Genomic DNA, 15,118 nt, shown 5'->3' with positions numbered 1-15,118 from the left:
ACTCCCGCCAGAATTCAATATGGCGGCCGCCGGCCGGACGGTGGCCGCGGGCACCCATAAGGGTTCCCTCCTTGCTCAGTGCTTGAGAGCGGGAGCCGGGCCAACGCTGACGGCCCTGCAGGCGGCTGGGTTACGCACGAGACCCCTGCAGGGGAAGTCCGCGAACTTGGGAACCGCCAGGCTCCCGGCCCAGCTGGGTAGAGAAGACTGGCGAGGCAGAGGGGACAAATGTGCAAGTGAGGAAGTCATGGTGTGGACACAGGCCTTGCATTGACCAGAGCACATTTCTTGGAAAGAAATTTTTTTTTTTTTTTTGTAGAGACAGAGTCTCACTTTATGGCCCTCACACAGCTCACAGCAACCTCCAACTCCTGGGCTTAAGCGATTCTCTTGCCTCAGCCTCCCGAGTAGCTGGGACTACAGGCGCCTGCCACAACGCCTGGCTATTTTTTTTTTTTTTTTGGTTGCAGTTTGGCCGGGGCCGGGTTTGAACCCGCCACCCTCGGTATATGGGGCCAGTGCCCTACCGACTGAGCCACAGGCACCGCCCGGAAAGAAATTTTTTTTTTTTTTTAATTTTTTTCTGTAGAGACAAAGTCTCACTGCACCGCCCTCGGGTAGAGTGCCGTGGCGTCACACGGCTCACAGCAACCTCTAACTCTTGGGCTTACGCGATTCTCTTGCCTCAGCCTCCCGAGCAGCTGGGACTACAGGCGCCCGCCACAACGCCCGGCTATTTTTTTGTTGCAGTTTGGCCGGGGCTGGGTTTGAACCCACCACCCTCGGCATATGGGGCCAGCGCCCTACTCACTGAGCCACAGGCGCCGCCCGGAAAGAAATTTTTTAATACTGTGTGAGTGCTAATTCTCACTGCATCCTCGTCCCAATCCAACCTAAAGGCGTTCAAGTTTAACAGGACCGCACAAGGAGGGATGAAAATAGAAAGTGGGCTTGGGTTTCAGGCCTGCAGGGAGCTTAGGAGAGAGAAGTATATGAACAGACCCAACCAAGTGCTGTAAGAGATACGGACTGTTAGGGGACTACAGAAAAACTCGAGCATGACAAGTTTCAAACAGGATTTTCTTAAAGCAGCTCATGGATTTTTCTGCTTAAAAAATAATGGATCGGCTGTGAGCTAGGCTGAGGCCATGGCACCCTAGCCCCTGCAAGAGAACAAGACTGTCTCAAAAAAATAAAAAATTAATTTTGTACTTGATTTAGGATGATCTAGAGCTCATGAGCTCTAGAGTCTAATACTTGTTGGGTTCTACTGCATTCATTATTAGCTGCAAGACGTTGGGCAAATTGGTTATTGTGAGGATTAAATGAGATAATACATATTAAGTATAAGGTACGTTGATCCTAGTATTCGTCACCTAGTAAGATTTAATGTACATTTAATCTATTAGTAGCATATAAAATTTTTTAGTTTTATGGCTTTCTAAAAATATTTTGGTATATATTCTTCTACAGTTCTTTCTACATATACAGACAAACCTTCTCCCTCACTCAAATGTGTTCAAATTGTACATCTGTATTTAACTTGCTTTTTTTTTTACTCATTGTTGAGACTCAGAAAACAACACCCCAAAATAAAGGCCTCAGAAGCAAAAATTTTTCTCTGAATTTCTTCTCTCATCCTGTCAAGTCCCACTCTCTCCCAGGGTAGCCATAGAAACTAGAATTCCTCTTCCCCTAGCTGGATTATAGAAACCAGAAACCTTTGTCCCAAAAGCCAGTCATAAATAAAAATGTTACTCTAACTTTCTCTCAGTGTTCCTTCTTTCTTTCTTTCTTTTTTATTTTTGTTTTGGAGTTTTGGCTGGACTGGGTTTGAACCCACCACTCTTGGCATATGGGGCAGGCACCCTACTCCTTGAACCACAGGCACCGCCCTCTCTCAGTCTTTCTGTGTAAAAACTGGTTATAAAGAAAATATCTGACCTATCTTGTTTGTAAGTCATAAGACCCTCATTCCAGAGAGAGCCCTGACACATACCCAGAAGGAAGGAATGCTGTCCAGAGAGACCAAGAAGAATCTAGATAAACTAAACAGGGTCAGATTGTTGGGTTTCCCCACACAGACTATTTGAATTAGATCATATGATCATACCCCCCCTTTATTTTTTTTTTTTGAGACAGTCTCGCTTTGTTGCCCTTGGTAGAGTGCTGTGGTATCATAGCTCACAGCAACCTCAAACTCTTGGGCACAAGTGATTCTCTTGCCTCAGCCTCCCAAGTAACAGGGACTACAGGCGCCCACCACAACACCCAGCTATGTTTAGAGTTGGGGTCTTGCTCTTGCTCAAGCTGCTCTTCAACCTGTGAGCTCAGGCAATCCACCTGCCTCAGCCTCCCAGAGTGCTAGGATTATAGGCGTGAGCCAAGATCATACCCTTTTTATCCAATTGTTTGCTACCCAGCTGTTTATACTTTGTTGAACTTAAGCATAAAAATAGACAATTTTCCCTTTTATCTTTGGGTCTTCATTCTGAAGGCTCTTGTGTATACACATTAAATAAATTTGTACAATTTCTCCTGTTAATCTGCATCTTGTCAGTGATTTTTCAGCAAACTTTCACTGGGCCAATGGGAAAGTTCCTACATTATCATGGATTTTTTTCATGATTAATATAGATTAACATCTAATTTTTTTGTAGCTGCATATTATTTGGTTTCTTGTTTTGTTTTGTAGTTGGGGATAAGTCCGGATGTGTTGCCTAGGCTATCCTCAAACTCCTGGGCTCCAGTGATCCTCCCACCTCAGCCTCCCCAGGAGTTGGGACTATAGCATCTTTGTATACTATTTGTTGTGTGAGTGTGCCGTCATTCAATTCATTTATTTATTTATTTTTGAGACAGAGTCTCAAGCTGTCACTCTGGGTAGAGTACTGTGATCACAGCTCACAGCAACCTCCAACTCAGGCCCAAGCCATCCTCTTGCCTCAGTTTTTCTATTTTTAGTAGAGATGGGGGTCTCACTTTTGCTCAGGCTGGTCTCAAACTGGTGAACTTAAGCAATCCACCCGCCTCGGCCTCCCAGAGTGCTGGGATTACAGGTGTGAGCCACCGAGCCTGGCCTCAATCCTCTATTTTTTTTTTTTTTTTTTTGGTAGAGACAGAATCTCACTTTATGGCCCTCGGTAGAGTGCCGTGGCCTCACACAGCTCACAGCAACTCCTGGGCTTAAGTGATTCTCTTGCCTCAGCCTCCCAAGTAGCTGGGACTACAGGCGCCCGCCGCAACGCCCGGCTGTTTTTTGGTTGCAGTTTGGCTGGGGCCGCGTTTGAACTTGCCACCCTCGGTATATGGGGCCGGCGCCTTACTGACTGAGCCACAGGCGCCACCTTCAATCCTCTATTTTTAACATTTATTCAAAATTTGTGGATATTATAAACATGTTAGTGAACCCCTTTGATTGTATTGCCCAATTGCCTAATGAAATGACTAGGATTTCATAGCTTAAAAAAAAGTAGAAGGAACACTGGACCTGTTAGAAGGTACATTTGAATTCTAACTCTGAAACTAAATAATTATGAGCTGGGATAACCTGCTGTACTTTTCCAACCTCAATTTTCTTATTTATCAAACAAAGATAAAAATATTTACACTTACTATGTATTTTCTGCTCAAAAAGCAATTATTAGATCATGTACCTAAAAACGCTTTGTAAGGCTGGGTGCCATGGCTCATGCCTATAATCCTAGCACTCTGGGAGGCCAAGCTGGGTGGATTGCCTGAGCTCAGGAGTTCGAGACCAGCCTGAGCCTGAGTGAGACTCCCATCACTAAAAATAGCCAGGCACTGTGGCAGGCATCTGTAGTTCCAGCTACTTGAGAGGCTGAGGCACCCGGATCACTTGAACCCAAGAGTTTGAGGTTGCTGTGAGCTATGACGCCGCAACTCTCTACCTAGGGTGACAAAGTGAGACTATCTCAAAAAATATATATATTTGATTTGCAAGGTCAATGTAGTAACTCAAAAGGTCCCTTTCAAATAAACAAGCCTCATACTTCTTGCCACGGTTATTCATATTTGGTATTTTGGGAATAAGTATTATTTTTGTTTATTTTTAATGATTTACAAAAGGACAGAGAGTTAAAAGTAAGCCTTCCCTTCCTGTCACCCAGTTCCTTTTTCTGTAGACGGTCATTTTTTACTTGTTTCTTATGCATCCTGTCAAAGGTTTTCTGTGTATTTATAAAAATGTGTATATAGAAAATCTGTAAGTTAATCTTAATATTATAATATGGCACACAGACTGCAAAACCATTCCCTTGGGAGGAAAGAAGACATCATAGCATTAGCTCTATGACATAGAGCTCATGCCCTATAAAAATAAGCTTAAAGTTTGGAATCTCTCTCACACTAAAAACAGGAGCTTGGCTCGGCGCCCATAGTACAGTTTTGGCGCCAGCCACATACACCAAGCCTGGCGGGTTCGAACCCAGCCTAGGCAAATTAAACAACAATGATGACTGCAACAAAAAATAGCCAGGTGTTGTGGCGGGTGCCTGCAGTCCCAGCTACTTGGGAGGCTGAGGCAAGAGGATTGCTTGAGCCCAAGAGTCTGAAGTTCTGTGAGCTATGATGAAATGACACTCTACCAGGGGTGACAAAGTGAGACTCTGTCTCTAAATAAATAAATAATCAAGCTCTTGTCCAGTTAATAAAAGGGGCTGCATACAAAATTATAATAATATTATTAAAATAAAAAAAGAAGAATAGAAGCATTTAGTTTTATTAAACTGAACAGGAAAGAGAAAATTGCTTAGAGTGATCAAAGAAAAATCTTTGATGGCGGCGCCTGTGGCTCAGTGAGTAGGGCGCCGGCCCCATATGCCGAGGGTGGCGGGTTCAAACCCAGCCCCGGCCAAACTGCAACAACAAAAAAAAATAGCCGGGCGTTGTGGCGGGCGCCTGTAGTCTCAGCTCTCTCAGGAGGCTGAGGCAAGAGAATCGCGTAAGCCCAAGAGTTAGAGGTTGCTGTGAGCCGTGTGATGCCACGGCACTCTACCCGAGGGCAGTACAGTGAGACTCTGTCTCTACAAAAAAAAAAAAAAAAAAAAGGAAAGAAAAATCTTTGAAAGCTGGATCAGGGTAGATACTATAGTGGCTGCACAGAAGTATTATTTCTGGATCCAGGTTGGCTTAAGGATCCATGTTTGAGAAAGAGAAAATTTGCTTTAAGTGTCAATAGGTTGCTTGAACTGAACCCACTTTAAGCCTTGTTGGTGAAAATGAAGGCTATTCAGACAGAAATAATTTGATAGAGGTTTATTGGAAACCAAACATGAGGATCAACCCAGGAAGACACATGGACAAAATTGGGAGTGTTCTGGAGTCTGTTATATAACAGAAGGCTTTTTTAAGAGAGTTTGGAAGAAGGAATATCAAAGTTATCCCTTTTCATTGGAGGGTATAATCACTGACTACAGATTAGAACATAAAGGCTCAAATGTCTGTTTGCAAGATAGTAAAACTATGATTCAGAAATAAAACAGCATCTTTTTCAGGTTAGGCATTAATCAGTATGTCAACAATTTAAGGAACTCATGATAAGATTCTTTACTCAGGGACAGGATGTCGCCACGAACCACAAAACCTCCCCAGAGCAGGTTAATGTGGAAGCCTGTTTACTTTTAAAGTAAACTGCTAAATGTGACCGGTAGGTTATCAGCCTCTTGACAGTCTCACAAGGTAATTATTATCAAGAATGATGTTCGAAATATTTAACAACTAACTAGGAGGACACAGTCACTCCACCATGCTTGAGTAGGGTCCTGGGAAAGCTGGGTCACGGAGAGGAGAGGAGTGAGCTCAAGGCATGGGCCAGTTGCTTTTTACTGATTGATTTGGGAAAATTCCACTAATTTAACAACCAGCATGGTTTTACCAGTGCATGGCAGCTAAATATTAGCCTCCAATGGTCTAATTTCCGTTTTACACATTGGAAAACTAAGACTTAGAAAGTTAGGATGCTTGCTTGTCTGACTCACTACAATCTATTCTGTCATCTTTTCTAGGAAAGTAGGAGAACCTGAGCTCACCTGGTAGAGAAGGCAACCGCTGCCTCAGGCCACTTGGGGCCAAAGAAATGAGATGGAGCTGAAGGGCAAAGAACTAGGTTGCTGTGCACCTGATAAAACTGGGTCAGCTGTGTCACTCTTTGGCAAACTTCAGTGACATTGGGATCAGTAACCTTTGCTCTATGAACTTGTTCATTACTATCATATAATATATTCTCCATCTCTTTTTGATGTGTTCTTTGCTATACTTTTTAGCGTGTGAATTGCAACCACAGACTTGGATATATAAGAAAAACCATGTTTCTTTAGTTTCCTTAAATCAAATTAAACTTGACTCTGAACCTCTGTTATATCAGGCTGGCAGGAAAATTTAATTTCTGTCAATTTCATCTCCTTTTCTTTTTTTTTTTTAAAGTTTTTTTTTTTACTTTTGTTTATAATTTTTTTGAGTGTAATACTTCTTTTTTTTTTTTTTTGTAGTTTTTGGCCGAGGCTGGGCTTGAACCCACCACCTCCAGCATATGGGGCAGGCGTCCTACTCCTTTGAGCCACAGGCGCCACCCTAATTTCATCTCCTTTTCACCCCTAGATCATGCACAGTGTTTGAAGAAACCTCTGCAGTCTTCAGCCCACGTTGGTTACTGCTGAGATTTCCATGGTTGAAACCATACACACATTCTTGAAACGCAGGGACTCTGTTTTAGCAGAGTATGGGAATCCCTGCTATGTTTGGAAACCCCAAAGTTTAGAGGTCCAGTCTTTCTAAATAAACCATGCTTAGGTCTGGGCACTGCTCCAGGACCCTAGTAGGTAGAATGAAAACATTCCAAGTTACATTCTTGTTTTATTTTTCATTTATTTTTTTTCAAGTTACATTTTTTCTCAGCCTAAGGGTATCTCCATTTCTTTTTTTTTTTTTTTTTGTAGAGACAGAGTCTCACTTTATGGCCCTCGGTAGAGTGCCGTGGCCTCACACAGCTCACAGCAACCTCCAACTCCTGGGCTTAAGCGATTCTCTTGCCTCAGCCTCCCGAGCAGCTGGGACTACAGGCGCCCGCCACAACGCCCGGCTATTTTTTGGTTGCAGTTTGGCCGGGGCTGGGTTTGAACCCGCCACCCTCGGCATATGGGGCCGGCGCCTTACTGACTGAGCCACAGGCGCCGCCCGGGTATCTCCATTTCTTCTACAGTTTTTAATAAATGGACTCCTCCCCTTTTCTCTTCCGGTCATCTAGCATAATTTCTTCAGTGAGCTCAGACTAACAATAAACAGGAAAAGGAACAGTCATCAAATACCTTCAGTTTTCCTTTCTTTTTTTTTTTTTGAGATAGGGTCTCACTCTATTGCCCAGACTAGAGTGCCATGGCATCAGCCCAGCTCACAGCATCCTCAAACTCCTGGGTTTAAACAATCCTCCTCCTGCCTCATCCTCCTGAGTAACTGGAACTACAAGTGCTTGACACAACACTGGCTGATTTTTTTCTATTTTTAGTAGAGATGAGTCTGGCTCTGGCTCAGGCTGGTCTCGAACTCCTGAGCTCAAGGGATCCTCCTGCCTTGGCCTTCCAGAGTGCTAGGATTACAGGAGTGAGCCACCACGCATGGCCCAACTTTCCATTCTTTAAGCATCTCAGATAAAGAAATATAAATGACCTAGCTATCTTCTTGTAAGGGATAGAGGAGAAAGTAAAGGGCATTAGTGTCTTTGTACATTACCCTGCCATACTAACCAAATCTTTTGAAAAATTCAACCCTGGCCAGGCTGGTGGCTCAAGCTTATAATTTTAGCTCTTGAGAGGCCGAGGCAGATGGATTGCCTGAGCTCACAGGTTTGAGACCAGCCTGAGCAAAAACGAGACCCCATCTCTAAAAAAATAGCCAGGCATTGTGGTGGGCGCCTGTCATCCCAGCTATTTGGGAGGCTGAGGCAAGAGAATCACTTAAGCGTAGCTATGAGCTGAGATGACAGGGCACTCTACCAAGAGCAACAAAGTGAGACTCTGTCTCAAAAAAAAAGGGAGAGAAAGAAAGAAAAAGAAAAATTCACCCCTGTTAAACATGTTGGTTTTAAGAGTCAAAGAGGCCAGCCAGGCCTGGTGGCTCATACCTGTAATCCTAGCACTTTGGGAGGCCACATCTGGGGAATCACTTAAAGCCAGGAGTTCTAGACCAGCCTAAGTAAGAGTAAGACCCTGTCTACAAAAACTGAGAAAATTAGCAAGCCATGGTGGTGTGCACCTGTGGTCCCAAGCTGCTCAGAAGACTGAGGCTGGAAGATCACTTGAGCCTGGGAGTTTGAGAGATTACAGTGAGGTATCATGAGGCCACTGCACTCTAGCCTGGGCAACAGAGCTAGACCTTGCCTCACTAAAAAAAAAAAAAGAATAGAAAGGATTTGTTCAGATATAAGGTCATTATAACCTGGGAGCTAGACAGGTGGTGGCAGTGGCTATCCCTATACTCTGGGAAGCTCGTGTGGTTCCTGGAGTAGAGGCAGAGGGGGAGGGGTAGTGAGTGGCATAAAAGATAAACAGTCTAAGTGTTGTTGAAATCCTATAAGGGAAGAAACTCATTTCAAAGTGTTCTCGGTGAAAAATTTCTACCTCTAGTTAGGATGGGTGACAAAATGCGGGAAAAGTTATAAGTCAGAATAAGAGAAAAACTACATGGCTTTCTGCAGGCACAATTGGAGCTAGTAGAGAAAAATCTGCATCTGTAATTTGGAGGGGAAAAGCCATTGTTTGCAATTCATTTTATTGTGATTAGTAAGAGGAATTATGAAAAAATTCAGAAATGTAATACTAAGAAATTTAAGTGTGGTGTTGCATTCCATATTTCAAAGCCTGCCACTAGGAGGAGACAAATGAATTGAAAATCTGCTCTTCTTCCTTACAACACGCTTTATTTATTTATTTTTTTGTAGAGACAGAGTCTCACTTTATCGCCCTCAGTAGAGTGCCGTGGCATCACACAGCTCACGGCAACCTCCAGTTCCTGGGCTTAGGCGATTCTCTTGCCTCACCCTCCCAAGTAGCTGGGACTACAGGTGCCCACCACCAATGCCCAGCTATTTTTTTTGTTGCAGTTTGGCCGGATTCAAACCCGCCACCCTCAGTACATGGGGCTGGTGCCCTACTCACTGAGCCACAGGCGCTACCCACAACACACTTTCTAAATGAAGAAAAGCCTGTATAAAAATTATATTTAGTAGCAGAATTCTAGTAAAAATAGAGAAAGATTTAAAAGCTGCTTAGCTGGGCGCTGGCCCGATATGCCAGAGGTGGAGGGTTCAAACCCAGCCCTGGCCAAAAACTGCAAAACAACAAAAAAAAGGAAAGGTTCTTTCCATAAAAGCTGCTTAGGGCCACATTCCTAAGGGTACTCTCCTCCCCACCCTTTAGATTTTCTCTTCTGTTCAAGGTATTTTGTGGAAAAGTTTGAACTATGTTTCTTTTTTTTTTTTTGGAGACAGAGTCTCACTTTATTGCCCTCGGTAGAGTGCCGTGGCATCACACAGCTCACAGCAACCTCCAACTCCTGGGCTTAAGCGATTCTCTTGCCTCAGCCTCCCAAGCAGCTGGGACTACAGGCGCCCGCCACAACGCCCGGCTATTTTTTGGTTGCAATTTGGCCGGGGCTGGGTTTGAACCCACCACCCTCGGTATATGGGGCCGGCACCCTACTCACCGAGCCACAGGCGCCACCCTGAACTATGTTTCTTAAAAGTAAATAACAGCTTTAGGACATCATGGTGACATTTGCAGCTGGAGAGGTGCTGGGGTAAATGGGGGGATATTTTATTTTGAAAAAGCAAAAACAGGGTGGCGCCTGTGGCTCAAAGGAGTAGGGCGCTGGTCCCATATGCCAGAGGTGGTGGGTTCAAACCCAGCCCTGGCCAAAACTGTAAAAAAAAAAAAAAAAGAAAGAAAAAGAAAAAACATTAGCTGAGTATGGTGGCTCACACCTGTAATCCTAGCACTCTGGGAGGCCGAGGCGGGTGGATCATCTGAGTTCAGGAGTTAGAGATTAGCCTAAGTAAGAGTGAGACCCCCGTCTCTAAAAATAGCTGGGCGTTGTGGGGGGCACCTGTAGCCGCAGCTACTTGGGAGGCTGAAGGAAGAGAATCACTTGAGCCCAAGAGTTTGAGGTTGCTGTGAACTACGATACCACAAAAGTGAGACTCTGTCTCAAATTATTATTATTATTTTTTTTGTGTGGTGTTTGGCTGAGGCTGGGTTTGAACCCACCACCTCCAGTATATGGGTCTGGCGCCCTATCCCTTTGAGCCACAGGCACCACCCTCTGTCTCAAATTTAAAAAAAAAGTAAAAACACGAAGAGGAACTAGTGTGAGGAGATCAGTGTTGAGCTTGGCTTTGGACATGGAACTTGAGCTCCTGGGAGTAAGGTTAGGCGGAGTCAGTGCTAGTCATTGAAATGTAGTAGTGTAACTCAAAAAGATTTAGAAGATCCAATTTCAGAGTCATCTTTATTGAAAGAGAGAGAGAGAAAAGGAAGGGAGGGGAGGAAGGAAGGGAAAGAAGGAAGGAAAATGTTGAAACTTTTTTCTAAAATCTGGTCCTAAGTGGTTTCAGACAGGTGGATAACTTAGGAAAAAGGTAGGAGGTTCTGATCGAAAAGAAATGTCGAGGTAGAAAAACATTTAAATGTCATTAACTTAAAAGCAAAACATTTGAAGGTGTTCCAAAGTTTAGTTTAATGTGGTAACCAAGGACAGCCAATAGAAGTTCTTTAGGGAAACCATAAAACATTTTTTTGGTTTTGTTTTAATTTTAAAAACATGGAAAGCTTCACCAATTTGCATGTCATCCTTGCACAGGGGCCCTGCTAGTCTTCTCCTGAGGGCTCAGTGGAAAAGGTTACTTGGCAGCTGTGTGGATGGGGTGGGCTGGGAACAGGAAGCTTTTCTGTAGATATTCGGGTATGGGGTAATGAGGCCCTGAATTACGGCAGTGACTGAGGAAGATAAAAGGAGCCGTGAGAAGCATTCCAGTTGGAAAAGCAGTAAGACTTGGGTGGCTGCCTAAATGAGCAGGCCAGTAAGAGAACGAAGTTGAAAAAAGTATCTCCAATTATAAGCCCGAGAGAGTCAGTTCAGAAGTATAGTCTTGGCAACGCGAGGTAGCTTTCCTCAGTTGCTCTGTCCAAAAAGATGAAAACAATGATTAACCAGGCCCGCGGTTCTCAAGTGTGGTCCCCAGACCAGTGTAGTCAGCATTACCTGGGTTGGGTTTGTTTGTTTTTTTTTTTTGAGAAGAGTCTTACTATGTCACCCTCGGTAGAGTGCCGTGGTGTCACAGCTCACAGCTCACAGCCACCTCAAACTCTTGGGCTTAAGCGATTCTCTTGCCTCAGCCTCCCAAGTAGCTGGGACTATAGGTGCCCACCACAACACCTGGCTATTTTTTGGTTTTGTTTGGCAGGCCTGGGCTGTAATCAAACCCGCCAGCTTCCATGTATGTGGCTGGCGCCCTAGCCGCTGAGCTACAGGTGCCGAACCCGGGGTTTTGTTAAAATTGCAAGTTCTCAGGCCCTACTCCAGACCGCTAAGTTAGAAATGATGGGAAGGAGCCCAGTATTTTGTAGTTTAAGCTCTGCAGGTGATACTGATACACATAAAAGTTGGAAAACTGAGCTAGGTCAGTCAGATGTTCTTATTTTTGTTTTTTTCCTTTCAAGAATTTGGACTGTGATACAGAGAGAATCAATTGAGTGTGGGGAGAAAAGCTGAAAGTTGGTTATGGAGAGACTGTGAGCAAACTGGAATTATGAGTAAACAGAAGCTATGACTAAGTGAGGTAGGTGGCGGGTAGTCATAAGAATAGTCACACCCTCATGATTGGGGTTCTGCAAGCTGCTGCAGCCAAGAGTGACATTTTAATCCAGTCTCTGCGTGTGTGTAGAATTTGTCCACTTCCATGTTCATTTTAGTTCCCATTTGAAGTCCAACCATATTGCTATTCTTACGTTCCTGTGACATTCTTACCTTTATTGTCATGTGTATCCTTAAAATAGACTCCCCATTTCTTGACATGGCCTAAGTGAATCTGTCTCGAAAGTTGGCAGAGGTTAAGCAATCTAAATCTGCAAATCTGAGATCTAAAATGTTTCAAATCTAAAATTTTTTGAACAATGACATGAGGCCTAAAATGGAAAAGTACTGTCAAAACTTTGTTTCAGGCACAATTATTAAAGATAGTATGTAAAATCACCTTCAGTTGGTGTGTATAAGATGTATATGAAATATTAATAAACTCCATATTTGGACTTGGGTCCCATCCCCAAGATATCTTGTTACGTATATGCAAATATTCCAAAATATGAAATCTGACACATTTCTGGTCCCAAGCTTTTTTGACAAGGGATACTCAATGTATATATAACTATAGTATTAGACTGAGCACAATTTTAAATTAATAACAAAATTACTTTTTTAGGGTGGCGCCTGTGGCTCAAAGGAGTAGGACGCCAGGCCCATATGCCGGAGGTGGCAGGTTCAAACCCAGCCCCGGCCTGAAACTGCAAAAAAAAAAAGGGCAGCGCCTGTGGCTCAGTGAGTAGGGCTCCGGCCCCATATGCCAGGGTAGCAGGTTCGGACCCAGCCCCGGCCAAACTGCAACAGAAAAATAGCCGGGCGTTGTGGCGCGCGCCTGTAGTCCCAGCTGCTCGGGAGGCTGAGGCAAGAGAATCGCATAAGCCCAAGAGTTAGAGGTTGCTGTGAGCCGTGTGATGCCACGGCACTCTACCCGAGGGCGGTACAGTGAGACTCTGTCTCTACAAAAAAAAAAAAAAAAAAAAGGGCGGCGCCTGTGGCTCAGTTGGTAAGGCACCAAGCCCCATATACCGAGGGTGGCAGGTTCAAACCCGGCTCCGGCTGAACTGCAACCAAAAAATGGCTGGGCGTTGTGGTGGGCACCTGTAGTCCCAGCTACTTGGGAGGCTGAAGCAAGAGAATCGCTTAAGCCCAGGAGCTGAAGGTTGCTGTGAGCTGTGTGAGGCCACGGCACTCTACCAAGGGCCATAAAGTGAGACTCTGTCTCTACAAAAAAAAAAAAAAAAACAATCATGCAGGTAGACTTGTAAACATAAAGAATCATCAACTGTTGGTAAATGAGGCAGTTACCTTGCCCAGTGTTGTCCGTTCTTTAGACAGAACCCTACACTGCCAGCATTGTTTTTTTTTTTTTTTTGAGACAGAGTCTCAACTTCTTGCCCCCTGGTAGAGTGCCATGGTGTCATAGCTCATGGCAACATCAAAGTCCTGAGCTCAAGTGATCATGAACCTCTTGCTTCAGCCTCCCAGTAGCTGGGACGATAGGTGCCCACCACATTGCCCAGCTATTTTTAGAGATGGAGCCTCACTCTTGCTTAGGCTAGTCTTGAACTTATGAACTCAAGCTATCCACCTGCCTCGGCCTCCCAGAGTGCTGAGATTACAGTTGTGAGCCACCATGCCTGGCCCTACTGACAACATTCTTAACTGCTCATCTGGTAAAAGATAGGTTGAATTAAAAGAGATTAAAAGAGATAATTACGGGGGTGGCGCCTGTGGCTCAGTGAGTAGGGCGCCGGCCCCATATGCCGAGGGTGGCGGGTTCAAACCCAGCCCCGGCCAAACTGCAACAAAAAAAATAGCCGGGCATTGTGGCAGGTGCCTGTAGTCCCAGCTGCTTGGGAGGCTGAGGCAAGAGAATCGCGTAAGCCCAAGAGTTGGAGGTTGCTGTGAGCCGTGTGACGCCACGGCACTCTACTCGAGGGTGGTACAGTGAGACTGTCTCTACAAAAAAAAAAAAGAGAGATAATTACATCTGTAGGATGAAAGATTTAAAAAGAAAGAAAAAAAAGAGATATTACAAGTTGGAAGTTCGACACCAGCCTGAGTGAGAGCAAGAGTTCATCTCTAAAAAGTAGAAAAATAAGCCAGGCATGGTGGTGCATGCCTATAGTCCCAGCTACTTGGGAGGCTGAGGCAGGAGGATTGCTTGAACCCAGGAGTGTGAGATTGCCTTGAGCTATGATGATGCCAGTGCAACTCTACCCTGGGCAACAAATGAGAGCCCCCAAGAAAAACCAAACAAAGAGAAACAAAAAGAGATATTCTTAGCCCAGTTCAGTGACTAGTGCCTATAATCCTAACAACTCAAGAGGCTGAAATGGAAGGATGGCTTGAATCCAGGAATTTAGGAAACATAGCAAGACCCTGTCTCTAAATTAATTCCTTTCCATCCCTGACATTGCATACACCCTTTTATTTTGTTTTATCATCCTGATGGCATTACTCTTTAGTCTATTTACAAAGCATTACCTCTTTAAATAGTTTGCTCTCAGCTGGGCATAGTGTTTCATGCTTGTAATCCTGGCACTCTGGGAGGTCAGAGCAGGTGGATCGCTTGGTTCAGGAGTTTGAGACCAGCCTGAGTAAGAGCGAGACCCTGTCCCTACTAAAAATAGAAAAACTAGTTAGGCATTGTGGCAGGCACCTATAGTCTCAACAACTTGGAAGGCTGAGGCAGGAGGAATGCTTGAGCCTAAGAGTTTGAGGTTGCTGTGAGCTATGATGCCAGGGCACTCTATTCAGGGTGACAGAATGAGATGCTGTCTCAAAAAATAATAAACAGGCTCATTGCCTGTAGCTCAAGCAGCTAGGGTGCCAGCGACATACACCAGAGCTGGCAGGTTCAAATCCAGCCCCGGCCCACTGAACAACAATGACAACTACAACTTAAAAATAGCCAGGTGTTGTGGTGGACACCTGTAGTCCCAGTTACTTGGAAGGCTGAGGCAAGAGAATCGTTTAAGCCCAAGAGTTTGAGGTTGTTGTGAGCTATGATGCCATGTCACTCTACCCAGGGCAACAGTTTGAGACTCTGTCTTAAAATAATAATAATAATAAACTAATAAATAGCTTGCTCTAACAGAATTACCATTTTATTATCAATGCATTTCAAGAAGGAAGTAATAATTCTAAGAATATGTTCAGAGACCCAGTAAAAGAAACTGGTTTAAAAATTCTAAGAACAAAACTTGTTCTTAGGGTGTTACAGATATTTTAATTTGTTATGACAGTT

The 15,118-nt window shown here is 44.2% G+C and overlaps 1 pseudogene; it reads right to left on the bottom strand.

The window, feature by feature from the left end:
- Positions 1-10,824: 10,824 nt before the first annotated feature.
- On the bottom strand, positions 10,825-10,889 carry LOC128586989 (uncharacterized; annotated as a pseudogene).
- Positions 10,890-15,118: the final 4,229 nt, after the last annotated feature.

Source organism: Nycticebus coucang, chromosome 5 (assembly GCF_027406575.1).
Source record: "Nycticebus coucang isolate mNycCou1 chromosome 5, mNycCou1.pri, whole genome shotgun sequence".
NCBI classification, from domain to species: Eukaryota; Metazoa; Chordata; class Mammalia; order Primates; family Lorisidae; genus Nycticebus; species Nycticebus coucang.
This window is presented reverse-complemented; position numbering and strand designations above follow the sequence as displayed.